Below are 17,355 nucleotides of genomic sequence, written 5' to 3' on the forward strand. Positions count from 1 at the left end.
ATTTGCTCTTCCGAATGGTTTCATGTGTTTCTGCCTGGAGTCTCAGAGGTATCATTAAGGTTGGGGCTAGCTTTCATATTAATTTCTGGGCTTGGAGGTTTCTGAATTATAAAGGTAATATATATTAGAATATATGTATTGGGCTTGAGTAAGGTCCAAGCTGTGGTTCTGAATTCTCAGGCGAGATTCTTTTCCTGCTGAGTTCAATACTGAGACAGACAAAAACCTTTGCCCAATAAACTATTTGTGATTGAGGGAAGTTTACAGAATAATGCAGCCAGCACTGTGACTTACAGCTGGGTCACTGACTCCATGACAGAAGTGGACTTGGAATCCAAGAATGAGTCCCAAGACGGGGGTTTCAGTGAACCTTGGCGGAGAAATAGGGTGGGAGAGACTCTGGAAATTAAGCAAGGATTGGTAGTGGGATATCAGAGAGGCAGAACAATATAGGAGCAGGTGAAATGAGCAGGTGGAGTGGTCCTGGGGCTTACTTTTCAGTACTCTGATCTTAGTCCTGGTATTACATTTAAACCATCTTTTTGCTTAGCTTGAGCCCTTCTCTGGACTGAGGTGGGTTCTTAACGGCACAGTGGTTGGCCAGTCTCATTTTCAAAAGTTTGAATTACGGGAAATTGTCTTTAGTACTGTGTTATTGTTCTGTCTGACTTTTCCCATCCTACCTGCTGGAGCCCCTCTCCTTCCTTTCCCAGTTCATAGCCTCTAGGACCAGGTTCTCAACCCCCACAAATGTCTATGGGGAGTGGATGATGAGGCAGCTAACTTAAGCTCATAAAATGATGGAATGGTGACTGAAGAGAGGGAAAGATGCAGGGACACATGGCCTCTCAGTTCCAGCTTATTGTTTTTAAGTGGAAGTGCATAGCCTGGGCTGGAAATTTGGATTTTTTTTTTTTTTTAAAGAAAACATTAAAAAATGTCAGCAACTCGTTCACTTATAAAAATGTGCGGGCTAACCAAAAGTACATCTGTGGGCCATTGGTTTGCAACTGCTACTCTGAGCTGCCTTCCAGAATCTTCTAGGTGCCTGAATTCCCTCATTCCATGGCAGCCCCTATTGTCCCTCAGGATTACTTATCAAATACTATGTCTTTCCAAATCATCTGCATTCTCGGTTCTCCACCAAATACCACATTCCTTGAATGACCATATATGAACAAATTCTCACTAGTGTGTGAATGACGGATTGTTCCTCCCGGAGTATGTTGGGCCAAATCAGAGTGTGAACCCCTGGCAGGGGAGCTCAAGGAAACAGCATCTTGTGTGCATGACTGACACAGGAATGTGGGGTATCAACGAGTATGGGCTTTGCGGCCAGATGTTCATGCCTTCTGGCTCTCCACTTGGAAGCGGAGAGATCCTGTCTGAGAGGGTTCACCCCTCTAGATCTTGATTTCCTTATCTGTACAGTCAGGGTAATAATACTTGGCAGTGTTGTTGTGAGGCGGTTTTAATTTCTGTTTTATACTCAAGGCTTATTTTTGTTCAGATTCTGGGAATTCTGCACTTGCGAGAGCCTTAAATCAGGCCCCTCAGTGTACAGATTTTGTTGACCTGGAAGATTGCAGCTTAAGGGATCTGCTCAATGTCTCAGCTGGCCAAATTCATTTGCAATATTTATTTTTAATGATTATTTTTATGGTGCAATTGACTATAATATCCCATAGTCCATCTGTGAGGCAATATGAATTCATTATTAAAGCAAGACTGTGGCTCCAAAATCTATCAGATTAAAGTATTGGGGAGATGACGTGGGTGCTTCCAGCCCTTCCTTTGTATGTAACGGTTCAGTTATGTAATCTCCCTTCTGTGTAACAGTTACATCATCTCTTTAAGCCTCAGTTTGTCATCAGGAGGCCGCAGTAGCTGCTTTGCCCGTTGGAGTATTATTCTGAGTGTTAATGGTCTGACTTACTTCCCAAACTGGGGACGCAAACGTGGTCTTGTCTCTTTCAAGAATGAAAACTAACCCAAGATCGCATATTTTTGACTGGCAGAAAGGTCAGTATCACCTTCTCGGGCCCACCCTCTCCCCAGACTGTTCAGGAACCTGAGGGTTATAGAGTTCTAAGGTGGGGAGGGGTAGGTGGTTGGCTGTCAAAACCAAAGTTCCATCAGTTTTCTATTGCCACTGCTCCTTCTTGCTGCACATAGTCACTGTCAGACCCACGCCCTCCAGAGACTTTTTTCCTAAAGATTTATTTATTTCAGAGTGGGGGAGAGGGGCAGAGAGAGAGAGGGAGAGAGAATCTCAAGCAGACTCTGAGCCAAGTGCGGAGCCCGTCGCCATGAGATCATGACCTGAGCTGAAACAAAGAGCAGGATGCGCCTACATGAGTGAGCCACCCAGGTGCCCCAGAATCCTACAGTCGAGGAAAGGATGCTTCCTCTGGGAAGGCACAGCCCTGTGAACCCTTCAGCCTCACTTGCATTCACATGGTGGCCTTGGTCAGTGAGGACACCTGGTCCTGTCCCTCCTGAGAGAGGGACGCTGGGGTGATGCTGACTGAGGTCTGGCCCCAGCTGAGGGAGGCTGGCCCTGCCTTGCTCGGGCTCGCAGGGACACAGGTCTCACTGCCCGGCTATTTCAGCTCTCCCGGCTGCCATTTCAGGAGGCACCACGGGAGTACTTCTGTGATCCTCCTCCCGGGACAGCCACACACTTAGAATGCAGAGGGTCTGAGATCTGCCCCTCTTGTGAACCCCAGGGCAGTCTGTCCTCCACACTCCTCCCCTTACTTTAGAGCCCCACTGGTGATTTATTCCCCTAAAGTTGAATCAGGTGACTTCTGGAACATGCTATGACGAAGCAAAGCAAAACAAAATAAAAACCCAGTGCAAGTTGATGGGAAGGAAAGAGTCTCTTCAACAAATGGCATTGGGAAAACTGGAGAACGGGAAAACTGGGCAGCTACATGCAAGGCAAAGAACGAGGACCACTTTCTCACACCTACACAAAAATAAACTCACAATGGATTAAAGACCTGAATGTGAGCCCTGAAACCATAAAATTCATAGGAGAAAACATAGGCAGTAATCTCTTTGATATTAGCCATAGAGATATTTTTCTAGATATGTCTCCTTTGGCAAGGGGAACAAAAGCAAAATTAAACTCTTGGGAATACATCAAAATAATAACCTTTTGCACAGCATAGGAAAGCATCAACAAAACAAAAAGATAACCCACTGAATGAGAGAAGAGATTTGCAAATGGTATATCCAAAATATATAAGGAACTTAAACAACTCAACACCAGAAAACCAAATAACCCAATTAAAAAATGGGCAGAAGACATGAACATTTTCCCAAAGAAGACATACAGATGGCCAATAGACACATGAAAAGATGCTCGATCACTCATCATCAGAGAAGTGCAAACTAAAACCACAAAGAGATATCACCTCATACCTGTCGGAATGGCTAAAATAAAAAACACAAGAAACAACAAATGTTGGTGAGGATGTGGAGAAAAAGGAACTCTTGTGCAGTGTTGGTGGGAATGCAAACTGGTGCAGCCACTGTGGAAAACAATATGGAGGTTCTTCAAAGAATTAAAAATAGAATTAAATATAGATTAATTAAAATAAATAAATAATTAAATAATTATAAATAAAAATAAAATTATAAATAAAAATTATAAATGAAAAATAAAAGTAAAAAATAAATAATTAAATAAAAATAGAATTAAAAATAGAATTACCTTATGATCCATTAATTCCACTACTGGGTATTTATTCAAAGAATATGAAAACACTAATTTGGAAAGATATATGCACCCCTGTATTTATTGCAGCATTATTTACAATAGCCAAGATATGGAAGCAGCCCAAGTGTCCATTGATAGATGAATGGATAAGGAAGATGTGGTGTATTATACAATGGAATATTAGCCATAAAAGAGAACAAAATCTTGCCATTTGCAACAACATGAGGGTATAATGTATAGTACTCTAGAGGGTATAATGTCAGAGAAAGACAAATACCTTATGATTTCTTTCACTCATGTGGAATTTAAGAAACAAAACAAATGAACAAAGAAACAAAAGAGACAAACCAAAAACAGGCTCTTTAATTGTGGAGAACAAACAGATGGTTACAGAAGGGAGGTGAGTGGGGGGATGGGTGAAATAGGTGAAGGGGATTAAGAGCACACTTACCATGATGAGCACCGAGTAATGCACAGAACGGTTGAATGACTATATTGTACACCTGAATCGAATATAACGCTGTATGTTAATTATACTGGAATTAAAACAAAATGCAAGTTAGATTTTCCTTGAGATGTCTTGATACACGTGAGCATCACATTGCATTATGATCTTTTTCTTTAATTTGCAGTTATGCTATAAATCAAATTGATTGTGAAATAATCTGGTGATTAAGTGGATTAAGGATTAAGTGAACTAAACTGATGGCCACATAATCTTTAGCAAAAGCCTCCAGAGGTCTGGACCTTTCAGGAAACTCAACGAGGCTTTTTTTTTTCTTGGTAGATTAGCTGTAACTATCATTTGCATATGAACTTGAGGTGCTGACTCACCCTCCTAGTCTCTGGTGGCAGGAACTGGTTGCTGTAACTGTCAGCTGACCTCCCCTGTTACATATGCCTTAGGCAAACAGAAGCTGAGATGTAGGGCCCAGCCTGCGGTCACAGACTAGAATTGCTTCACCTGCTGGTCTTTCCCGCCTTGGCATTATTGCTTCGCCTCTGAGCTACTGCCCCTTCTAGGATCCACAGAGCCACTGGCCCCGCAGTAGATAATTATAAACAGGGAGCCTTATTTTTCTTTGTTTAGAATTCTAGCAGGACTGACCAGCTGTTTTGTTTTGTTTTTTAAACTACCGAAGCTCAGTTAAATCAAACCCAAGGATTAAGTGAAAACATCAGCTAACTGGATCAATAAATCATTAACTTGAGCAGACCTTAGAGACCTGTTGCCTGGTTTGCTTTGCCACGTGACAGAAGGTTCAGCGACTTCTGAAGTGGAAGCAAAAGTTGGTAATTATTTAGCCGAGCGTGAATTCATTTATTCTCCTTGTGCGCTGGGAGGGAAGGGCTAAGCGTGATGCTGTACCACCACCTAGTGATAAATACATGCACATCACCTACAACGCAACCAACGTGCTCCGAGATGCTCAGGGCATCCTCCGGATAAAATAACGCACTTTGACGAAACCTCAGTACCACACATCACATTATTCCTCCCTCATGGTGTTTGCTGATCACTTCTGGGATTTCCGTGTCATGGCTGAGGCGCAAAAAGCTTTAGGACTTTACGGGCGCTTTGGCAGGTCGTTGGCTTACCAGGCCCAGCCTGCAATATCACTGGTAACAGGTTATTTTTAGGAAGTGTCCCTGGCTCATGCTGCTGCGGCCACTGTGGGGAGCTGGCTTCTCAGTGGCTCCCCGGAGGTGACACGATCCACAGTGTGAGGGTCTAGTGGGCCACAGGATGAAATTTGACCAGTGAAAAACAGGCGATTGGAAGGAGCTGGTGGATGAGTGATTCTCCCTGTCTCCTCCCTGATGGACTGTTCTGACACATGGTGTCCATGTTGTCTCTGGAGATGCCCTCTAGGACAACCAGAGTTTTGGTGGTGCGGTGACCAGCTCAGTACCACACCACCTGATTTTTGCTTTTCATCCTTTCCATTCTTATTCCCTTTTGTTTCCTCCTCTTGGTCTTTGGGGATTGCATTCTTCATCAGTGGGTTTACATCTGAGTTTGCCTCAGGCGAGCTAAGACAGTTCACGTGCCCGTCTTGGAACCCGTTACTGGGTCCAGGTAGCTAGGTGTCCATTCATACACGGCGAGTGAGGTGCTGTGATTGAAGTTTCCACCCGGATCAGATGGAAAGGGGCGGAAGGTCCCCAGAGGAGCGAGCAGAAGGATTTCCGTGGATGGAAATACACCCCCTTGGTGTTCATGAAGCAGCCAAGTAATTTTTAAGTCATTAAAGACGTACCTTGGCCATGATATCCAAGTTAATGTCACCATAGAGGGACCACCTGACATCATGTGTCTTTGATGTGATACCATACGAGGCGCATAGAAGCACCCATGAAATAGTCTCAACAAAACTCTTTGATTTAAATGCAATCAAGCCTTTGGATGTAACTTTCAAGTTACAGGAAATATGGGAGAAAGGGGAGCAAGTTAAACAACAGCACAAAGAAAACACTTTCAAATCTAGAATATGGAATATTCTACAAGACAACTGGCTGGTGTATTAGTCTCCCAGGGCTGTAGTAACAAAGCACCACAGACGTGATGACTGAAATGACAGAAATTTATTGTCTCACAGTAAGTACTAATCTGATTTCAGGATTTTATTTTTAAACAATTCATAACAGAACCAATCTCAGTTATGCATTTTGATACAATATGTTGTAGGAAGAATATTTAATTTATGACACACAGAGGAGGTGTGAAATGTGTTCTATGAATAAATTGGAAACTTGTCTGCTTGATCTGAAGACAGATTGGGACATCTATCAACAACACTGGAGAAAAATTTCTCCCTGGCTTTGTAATCAAATAAAGGTTTTTTTTCCCTTTATTAAAGTCTTTTATTTGATTCTTTTTTTAAAATTTAAGTCTTGTTAGTTAACATACAGTGCAGTATTGGTTTCCAGAGTAGAAGTCAGTGATTCATCACATACATATGACACCCAGTGCTCATCACAAGTGCCTTCCTGAAAACCCAGTCCCGCATCTAGCCCATCCCCCACCCACCTCCCTCAAAGTTTTCTAATTTATATCTCCAGGATGTGGAGGCTGTCAATTCTGACAGATTTTTTAAAAATCAATATTTCATATAGAGTTTGAATTGAAGTTCTGAAGTGATTATGTTTTCCAATCTTGAGAGCCATTAGGATTATGACAGTGTTTAAAAATAGGTTGAGGCATAATTTAAACATGTGTTGAAGGGAGATTAAATTTACATGTAAAATATTCTCAAAGACCAAAGCATCTTTGGATCCTGGTGCACAAATCACTTAGATCTCACTTCAACAGCCTTTTTTATTTTCCAACAAATGAAAAGCAACTCATTACTTTCTTTAATATCATGCAATTACTGTGGGATGGAACATAGTTAAACTAATAGCCCCTCAAAAACTTTGATGAAGGTATACATAAAGTTTATGAGCCCAGAAGTCACATTTCAAGTCGTGTTAATCACAGTGTTTGCATAAAAACACCCAGACAGGGGTGCCTGGGTGGCTCCGTCATTGGGCGTCTGCCTTCGGCTCGGGTCGTGATCCCGGGGTCCTGGGATCGAGCCCCGCGTCGGGCTCCCTGCTCCGCGGGAGGCCTGCCTCTTCCTCTCCCACTCCCCCTGCTTGCGTTCCCTCTCTCGCTGTGTCTCTCTCTGTCAAATAAATAAATAAAATCTTAAAAAAAAAAAACCAAAAAACAAACACCCAGACAATTGAGACAACATTTGGTCTGCCTTTGTTTTGGAGTGCCTTAAAAGAAAACTTTTGTCACAGCTTTATCTCATTAATCATACTTGGGTTAGGTTGACACAAAACACATCAATCATTTTCCTTCTCCAAATTCTTGTAGGATGGATGCTAAACTCTACATGGTCTTGGTGTCTTTCAGGAACATTTTAACTGCATTTCTCCAACTCTTGGGTAAGTTGGGTAGGTTTCCTGTGGACCATTTCTCTGTTACTCCCTGTAAACTCACATGGTACCAGGTATAATTTCACTCACTTATGTCAGAAACATTTAGTGGGCACCTGTGGAGCAGAACACTGTCTGAAATCTCAGGGAGCTCACAGTTCAACGGAAAGACAGACAAATGAACTTCCAATGACAGCCCAGCTTCAAGAGTATTCCACTGTGTAAAAAAGTCACATTGAGAACCCGCTAGTGCCTGGCTTCAGGGCTCAAAAACCTCTTCAAGCCTCAGTTTTGCCATCGGTAACATGGGAATAATTACCCCTTCATAGAACTGTGGCACAGATGAAACCTGCCGATTGTGATCGTCCACTGTTTCTGAATTTATCTTACAGTTTTGGTTACATGAAAACAGTGAATCGATCAATCATCAATCAATCAATCAATCAATATCTATCACTGTCTTTCTGCTAATTTTAAATTCTTGGTGAAGGAATTTGATTAGCTCAATGAGTCAGGTGGCCACTCCTGGTTCCGTGATCTGTGGCTATTTCTGCCAGAAGCCCACCCCTATGACGTGGGGGATTGAAAGCAAATCCAAACCTTGTCTACTGCACTTTACATAAAGATTTTGTTGTGATTAGTAAAATGCAAATCACTTTAAATGTTGTATTGGATTAATAGTTTATTTTTGCATGTGTCAACAGCGTGGTTCTTATCCTGCAAGTTTCTATGAACTTTTTTGATATTAAGAAAATGCTTTTGAATTTGAAAAATCTAGACTCTCCTGTTCTAGGGAAGAGGCATTTACAGAAGTATTTCTAGTGCTCCAGGCTTACTACAAAAATGAGAAGACCTAAGAGTTCTGGAGATTAGTTGCATAGCAATGTACTTAACGTTACTGGACTATACACTTAAAGATGGTTAAAATGGTAAGGATTATGTTATGTGTATTCGACCACCATAAAAAAAAAAATCTAAGAAAAAAATGAGAAAATACAGACACCGGATAGACTCACTGAAACATTTCAAATTCCCTAAAGTTCTTTATTTAATATCCATGATCATCCATAAACAGGCATTAATAAATGTCATCGGTCCAAACAAAATGTGGCTTCATCACGCTAGATAATATGTATATTTAATTTATATCTGTAAATTAAAGAACATGAGAACAGTACACGCTCTTGTACATAGTGTTAAGCCCATAAAGAAGGAAACCAGCCGAGACCTTTAAAGTGTGGAGTACAAGAAATTATCTCCACGAGGGACCATTTTCAGAATATTCATTCCTTTTATAACTAGCAGTAGAGACCTAACAGTCGTCAGGTACCAGGCTCGGAGTGGCATATGGCGGTGAATCAGATATCTAGGATCCCTGTCCCCATGGAGTTTCTGCTATAGCAGAGGAGCCCCTTAGACCTGAAATGACCAGTTGGGGTGATAAGTGTTCTGGGAGCTTTGGGAACACACAGGACAGATTCTAGGACTTTCTGGAGGAAGTAACTCGTAAGCCCAGGTGTGGAGAATAAGTACGAATCAGCTGGACGAGGAGGGGGAGAAAAGAGTGATTCGGGCAGAGGTTAATATGGTGCTCAGAGGCCCAGAGGTGAGAAGGAAGATGGCGAATTCATAGAACTGAAGGAAATGCAAAATGTTTGGGGAGTGGGGTGTGACATTAGTCCAGATGTTTTCAGGGTTGAGATCTGCTGAGTGGTTGATGTGGAACAAAAGCAAAGGATTTGGGAGGTCAATGAGAGATTGAGGTGAAGCACCATGCCGTGGAGGTTGAATTGGAGAGGAAGAGAGGGTCCCAGAGGCGAGGAGCAGGACAACTGACCCGTAACAAAGGATTTGTTGAAAAATGGGAAATTAAGGGCAGGTCCCGAAGCCATAAAGCTGCAAGATGGGAAACAGTGTAGTATATTGGCTAAAGAATGAGATCCGAAAGGCAACAGACCTGGTTTGAGCCCTGCTCTTTATCAGAAGGTTGACCTCATTTTCCTTATCTGCACAAAAGGGTGGGTGGTTATAATACCTATTTATAGGGTTGTTACAAAGTGAACATTTTTGAATGCATATAACCAACCTTACAAACCCTTACCTGTAGGAGCCATCAGTGCATATAAAACCCTAACTGCCATACCCTCAGCTCTGTAAGGGATGGCTCAGTCCTGGGCGCAGAGGGAGAATGTTCTTGTAGAGGGCTGGATGGAAAGGAAGCTTCGAGTCTGCCTTTTTTTACTGTTATTCACAGCATCCAGATAGCACCCGCACAGAGTGGATGTTCGATAAAAATTTGCTAAAGGACTTAAGGAACAAATAACACATACGTGGTTGAAATCAGTATGGTTTTTTTGGAGAACATTTTGGAAACACAGAGCTTAGAACTGTCCATACTCTTTGACTGATTTAATTTAATAAATACATCTCAATATGTAAAAATATGTAAATAAATACATCTAACTATGTAAAAAGCTAAAAGCACTAGGATGTTCATTGCAGTACTAGTGATAATAGTGAAAACCTGGAAATAACTGAAATGCTCAATCACAGGGACTCGATGAAGTTAGCTTTGGCATATGCATTTTAAGGAATGCAAAATGTACAAAACAAATTCATTTGTGTTGCATATCTTCTATTATGGAAAATGCTTAAGAAACAGTGCTAAGTAAAAAAGGCAGATTTAACCGTGGTATTGTCATACAATGGAAATGTCTGATATTCCCCGGAATATAAAAATCTATGCATAGGAAAATGTTAGAAAACATTCCAAAACGTTGGTGGTAGGACGATAGATAAGTTTTTTCCTTTTTTCCTTTCCTCTTTCTTTCTTTTTTTTTTTTTGAATTCGAAATGATATAATTCTCCATATGAAATTGTGCAAGTAGCTTCATGTAAATGAGAAAGAGCGTCCGGGTGGAAAGGTGTCATCTGTTTTCGTGGCAATAGCATTTTAGGTCCTAGATGTCAGGGGCAGTGGGAAGTGTTGCTGGAGACAGTGGGGGCAGAAGAAAGGGCAAAGGAAATGAGGGTGGATAGGGAAGAGGAAAAGTAAAGAAAAGGGGTCCATAGCACGGTGGTGGGGACAAGGGGTGCTCTTTCCTTCTGACTCTGGCGACGAACTTCTTAACACAGCTAGAAGGACAGTTACATGGAGAGGACACTGCTGTCATGGCAGATGTCGAGAACATTGTTAGCTGGCTTTCCTCCTTGGTGGGTGGAGCTGAGGTGTCAAGAGCTGGGTTAGTCATGCCCCCTGTGGCCGTACCCCACACAAATGTGACAGTCTTCCCTTTCCTACCAACTCCCCAGTATCACCAGAATCGATCGTTTCTGAATGTCCTATTGACACATATTCTGTGTCTGGTAAACGCAAAGATCAGAGGGAATGGGGTATGGGAAATTGAAATAGCATGGAGGAATTAAGGGATAATTTTAATCTAAGCCCTTCAAGTCATAGATGAGGAAGTTTGAGAACTGGAGAAGTAAAATGACTGTACAAAGTGACATTGAATGTTTGCAGCAAGTCTGGATTGATTCTCCACGTACAGTCTTCACCAGCTGGTCCTTGTTCTGCTCCGTTCTAAGAGACCTGCTGGCTGGCTTCTTAAGGCTACCCGGAAAGTATCTCTTTCTAGGGGGTCTCAAATTTGTACTTAACACCTGGGAGTGATCAGAACGGAAGCTGAGCGCAAGAGCAATGCAAAAAAGGTGAAGGGCTTCTCCCTCTCCGCCCTTCCAGGGGAGTCAATGTTTCTCACTTAGATGATGATGATGGTGATGATGCTGCTGAAGACGATGGCCGCTAATCCTCACGGAGAATTTACTAAGTGCCAGGGCTTAATTTAAATGTTTTTATACACGAACTTACTTCATTCTCTTAACGTTCTTATGAGGTAGGAATAATTATTATCCTCACTTTTACAGATGAGGACACCGGGGCACAGAGAAGTGGAGAAGTTCAGTGGCCGAAGTCACTTTACTAAAAAGTCACAAAGTGAGATTTTGAGCCGGAGTCAGACCAAGAGTCCATGCTCCTAACTACTGTTCTATTTGAGAGAGAGAGAGAGAGAGAGAGAGAGAGAGAGAGAGAGAAAGGAAAGGAGCAGAGGGACATAACTGTGAGAGGGAGAAGGAATTGAGAAGGAAAAGAGAGGTTGAGGCTTACAGGAGAGGTGTACACTGGAAAATACATGTCTTCTTACAGAAATGAGCCGGTCTAGATTAAACTGTTCTTTGGTCAAACTTCTTGGCAAACATATTTTTGCATAAAAATGACCCCAGGAGGGCGCCTGGGTGGCTCAGTCGGTTGAGCGTCTGCCTTCGGCTCAGGCCACGGTCCGGGGGTCCCCGGATCGAGTCCCGCGTCGGGCTCCCTGCTCCGCGAGGCGTCTGCTTCTCTCTCAGACCCTCCCCCCTCTCATGTGCTCGCTCTCTCTCTCTCTCTCTCTCTCTCTCTCATTCTCTCCCTCAAATAAAGAAATAAAATCTTGGAAAAAAAAACGGCCCCAGGACTTTCTACTTACAATGACTCCTTTATGTCCCCAATTCTCGGTAATATGTTATGACGTCACCAAGATTTAGGAACATTAATCCTTAAGCCTAGAACCTATGGCTCCTGGAAGTCTTGCCAAAACCGTGGAACTGGTGGGTTCCCAATCCCTTCCTGGTCTGTGTGTTGGAGTCCAGGCAGATGGAAGAGTGGGAGTGGGTGAAAGGCATGGGAAGAGAGGGGGAGGCTTTATATTTACTGGGTTTCTTTGCAAATTCTTATGATTTGTAACCAAAAGAGTTTATTTTAAAACTTCCTGATGAATAAACAATCCTGTTTATAGGATGATGTTTCGTAAAATTTCCTTTATTTTTAACTTTGTTCTATTTCTATTATAAATTTGATCTGGTCCCTGAAAAAGTAAGAGGCCTATGCGACATTATAAATAAAAACCGAACGATGAAAAGAGGATACACATTCAATTAACTGTTTAGTCCATGTGGTAACAATGATGGCTTGACTGCTCTTTGGAGTTAGCTGATTTTCGAACTAACTAGTTATATCCCTAATGAAGCTATGATCTGATATTCTCTTCAGCTTAACTGATTCTTTTGTCCTTTAAGTGCATAGATTAATGCTTGGAATGTACAGTCTAGCATTTTCAATTTGGACAGTCAGGTGGGAAAACTGGTGCGAATTCTCAAACCACTAGTCTTTGGCTAGGATTACCTTCTCAAAAGTTTAAAACACGTAATGTCTCTTTCATCCTGTTCATCCCTTGATGCTGTGTTTGTTCACCTAGAACTGTCAAGTTTTCTTCCCCATTTTTCATCAAAATTTGTTCAGGTGCTTTACTCTGAAAAAAAGTTTAGCAAGTCAAACCACCAATATATTCAAGGGATAATGTGTCACGACCAAGTGCGGTTTATCCCAGGAATGTAACATTGGTTTCACATTTGAAGATCAATTTACCATTTTAACAGAATAAAGAGAACATGGGGAATCCGTGTATCTTCTACTCAATTTTGCTGTGAACCCTAAAATTGCTCTTAAAAAATAAAATCCATTAAAAAAAAGGAATCATATCATCATCTCAATAGGTAAAGAAAAGGCATGTGACAAGACGCAATATTTATTCAGATAAAAACTCTAAGAAACTAGGAATTGAAGCAAATTTTTCATCCCGATAGAGGACATTATGAAAAACCTATAGTTAACATAATCCTTAATGGTGGAAGGGTGACTGCTTCCTCCCTCAGATGAGGAACATGGCAATGAGGGCCTCTCTCACCACTTTTATTCAGCACTGTACTGGAGGTTCTCTAGTGAGTAAAACAAGGCAAGGAAAAGAAATCAAAGGTCAACAGATGGAAAAGGAAGAGATAAAATCATATTTTATCCAAACACTGAAAATAACAGAGTTGGCAAGGATTTGGAGCAACTGAAACTCATGCGTTGCTGGCGGGGTGAGAATGATACCACCATTTGGAAAACAGGCCATTATACAAATACCAGCCACATAAACTGTAATTTCATTCCTGGGAATTTAGCTAAGAGAAATGAAAGTAAGTGTCTGCGCAAAGACTATACACATAGATTTGCAGCAGCTTTATTTGCCAAAACCTATACCAGAAATAATCCAAATATCCATCAAAAGGTGAATGGATCAACAGATTGTGGCATGTCCCTATAATGGAACAGTACTTATCAATAAAGAGCAAAAAAAATACTGATTCATGGAACAACATGGAAAAATTTCAAGATCACTAGGCTGAGGGAAAAAGCTAGATAAGAATACATACTATATGATTTCATTTTTATAAGATTCTAGAAAATGCCAACCAATATGTAATGATAGAAAGCAGAGCAGTGGTTACCTGCTGATGAGCAGGGGAGGAGAAGATGAGAGAGAGACAGATTTCCAAGAGGCACAATGACAATTTTGGGGGTAATGAACAATTTTGTGGGTAAATGAAATATTCATTATTTTTATTGGGGTGATGGTTTTTGGTATGTGCATATGCTGAAACTCATGGACTTGCACAGTTTATTAACTATATGCAGACTATGCTGTGTCAATTACATCCCATTAGAGCTGCTATGAAATTAGCAAGCATGAAGCAGAAGGTGGAGGAAGCTATTTGGGGCCTTCCCTGATGCTCCTGGAATTTCATCAAGTAGACTGTTACCTGCATGCCTATATCCAAGTTTGACCCTATTTTGGTGTAGGAAAAGAGCTAATTATATTCCAGCTTTCCCGTTTAGGAGGCTTCTGAACATGTAATGTATTTATCTCAAATGGACCAACTGTTTCTGTGTTACCTTGCTGTCCCTGGTCCCCAAGAAGGAACTGGCAGTAACCATGGAGCTAAGTGCCTTGTTCCAAATACCAGGGAATCAGGTGTGAGGCAGCTTAAAGAGCTCTTATTTTTAATCTTATTTCTCCCCAAAATGAAATATATACCCTGTGTTGATGCTTCAGAACATTGAGAATGAACACAGATGGTAAATCAAATTTAGGGAGGAGGGATGTTCTATGTAACTCTTAAATGCCAACTTTGAAACACTAGATGGCTCCCCTAATGTACTTTAGATTGGAGTTAAAAATAGGGCTCCTCATCAGTATTGCAAAAGATGACAATCATTTTTCAAGCAACGGATAGTTGCATCTATGTGGGCTCTAGCCGATGAAGAAAAGGAAAATGCAGTGCAGACTGAATAAAGCACTTTTAGAAATTGGAACTTTTGGCTGTTTCTTCTGCTTTGGGGCTAATACACACCACGGGGGACCAGCCTAATGAGCTGTTGCTATTGACGGATTCAGGAAAACATTATACAAAATGGTCATGTATTATTTTGGAAAAGAAATAGTAAGTGTTTTTAAAAACTAATTTAAAAACATGTACTTGACAGTTGGTGTTGGAGAGTTGCAGAATTTGACCCCCCCAAATATGCCCGGAAGAGCTCAAGACATGCCTCCCCAGAACATACCCCTCTGGTCTAGTGATTATTCTGAGCTGTAGGCTCTTGATAAACAGCAGGGAGAGGCTTCAGCTCCTCCAAACAGAGCTCAGTTGTCATAGACGGGCTTTCTGGGAGTTTCCCCAACCAAGGAAGACTGACTCTTGTCACAGTAAAGCAGACTAGAGGTCCACCCCACACCCAGACAGACTTTGTCACAGACTACCGTACCTCCCATCTGTTCTTCTAAGGTCCTATTCATCTTTCCTAAAAATCATTTCGTCTCCCTGAAGAGGCCGACATCCCTCTCCCCTTTCCCTATTAAGATTGTATTTAAGCCTGAATTCTAAGCCATCTTAAGGAGTTAACTCACTTTCCCCTGACTCTCTCCCATATTTATATGATGTTCAGTGTTAATAAATTTCTGGCGTTTTTTTGCCCTTGTTAATCTGTCTTTTGTTACAGGGTCTCAAATAAGAACTTGGAAGGGTAGAAGGAGGATTATTTTTCTCCCCTACAGTGTGATAATACTGTTAACAGCAGTAAAAGCCCAAATGACCAACCTCAACTCATGCTGAACCCCTGAGGATGTTTTGGAAACAGGAGTACAGTGCTGAATTTTCTGAAAGGCTGGACATATGCATTGGCTGAAAGGTCAGAGAAATTGATGAAGAAGAAAAAAATGCAGGCTCTGGAATTAGTCATTCTCAAATACTCCTAGATGTGGGAATTTACTTCTTTTTTTTATTCTGTAAAATGGATATTCAGTGAATGTTAGTTTGCCATCCCTGCTAATGAATAGACTTCATTCTCTTTGTATCTAGTGGAAAAATCTATATCTATATTTGCATAGTACCTTGTAGTTTAGAAAATGTTTTAATATTTATGAGTGATTTGCAAACTTTTCTTTTTAAAGGAATGGGTTTTTCCTTGAAATGAGCCACTACACAGATACAGAAGATGTAAGAAAATATAAAGGTGCATTTGCTCTGGTTGAACAAGGGGCGAAGTTTCAACCTTTGCAATGCTCCCACCCATTCCTGTACCTTCTTTCCCTCTATATGGGTCTTCTCTATGCAGCACAGTTGAAAACCTCTGCTATTCATTATATCATTTGATCAGAGACAGGACTTAAATGGACATTGATCTGGTGGAGAATCTTCGAAGCCAAAGGATTATGTTTACACTAAGATCACATATTTACTTCCTTAGGGGCTTTTTTCTAAGAGACAGTGTGGTCTGATTGCAGGGAAGGTGCTGTGCTGTTGGGCAAAGGGATATTTTCTCCAGCTTCGTCTGTCTGTCCACTGACGAGACCACGTCTCTGTTTCCATTTCCTTGTCTCTAAAACGGTTATACTAATTAATAGCAACCTCCCTTCTGCTTTCAAGGATACTAAGAAGGGGATCCAAGTTCGCTGAATGAATCATTATGCAAAGCCTGAGAGAAATAATGAACCAATTTGAAAATGGTTATGGGTAAAGAACTTTCCTTTAATTTTTGACAAGCCAACATTTTCCATGATGCCAATTTTAATGTAAAACTTGGCTAATGACTAATAGCCAAAAGTCTTGGCTAGTGACTAATAAAATTGAGTTATTTTACTTTTTGGATTGCAAAAAAAGGCAATTGCTAGTGGAGCAGCCCACAGGGGATTCTTCTGAAAGACAGTGAGTCCTTGTTTTCCAAGTAGGGGTAATGTTCTCCCCTCCAGCCCTGTGGGATGGTCTTCCTGGAAAATGGTCTTAGCTCAAGCTTCCTTAAAGCTCTACAGGGATAAGCAGATCTTGCATAAGCTATGATGTTTAAAGCCAACACGAAGCCTACAGGTTGCTATGCTATGAGAAGTAGGTTATTCCTGTGGCAGACCTTTGGTGATTTGGCCCCTGACACCTGCTCCCATTAACTGGAAGATTCGATTTAGTATTTCAGGGCCTGGTTTGTTAGGTCTTGATTGGGCACCGAATCTGAGTGTGAGGATCCAGATTGTTATGGATCAGGAGAATTCCAAAAAAACCTTTCGGGATCAACAGAGGCTTACCGGCCTCCTATTTAGCCAAATGAGGCCTTTTAAGAAAATGACTTTTGTCTTCTAGCATCGTCATTTCATTAACAAACTGACATTAACTACCCTTACCTCTCCCTGCATGGAGGGAGAATTTAATCTACAGCAAAAGGCAATCTTTTACGTTTAAAGTTTGTCTTTGTGAAAGTACTCATGACACGATCTTTGTTTCTCTTGTTTTGT

This window comes from Callorhinus ursinus, unplaced genomic scaffold, assembly GCF_003265705.2.
Source record: "Callorhinus ursinus isolate GAN/ISIS: 27379988/994484 unplaced genomic scaffold, GSC_fseal_2.0 scaffold7, whole genome shotgun sequence".
NCBI classification, from domain to species: domain Eukaryota; kingdom Metazoa; phylum Chordata; class Mammalia; order Carnivora; family Otariidae; genus Callorhinus; species Callorhinus ursinus.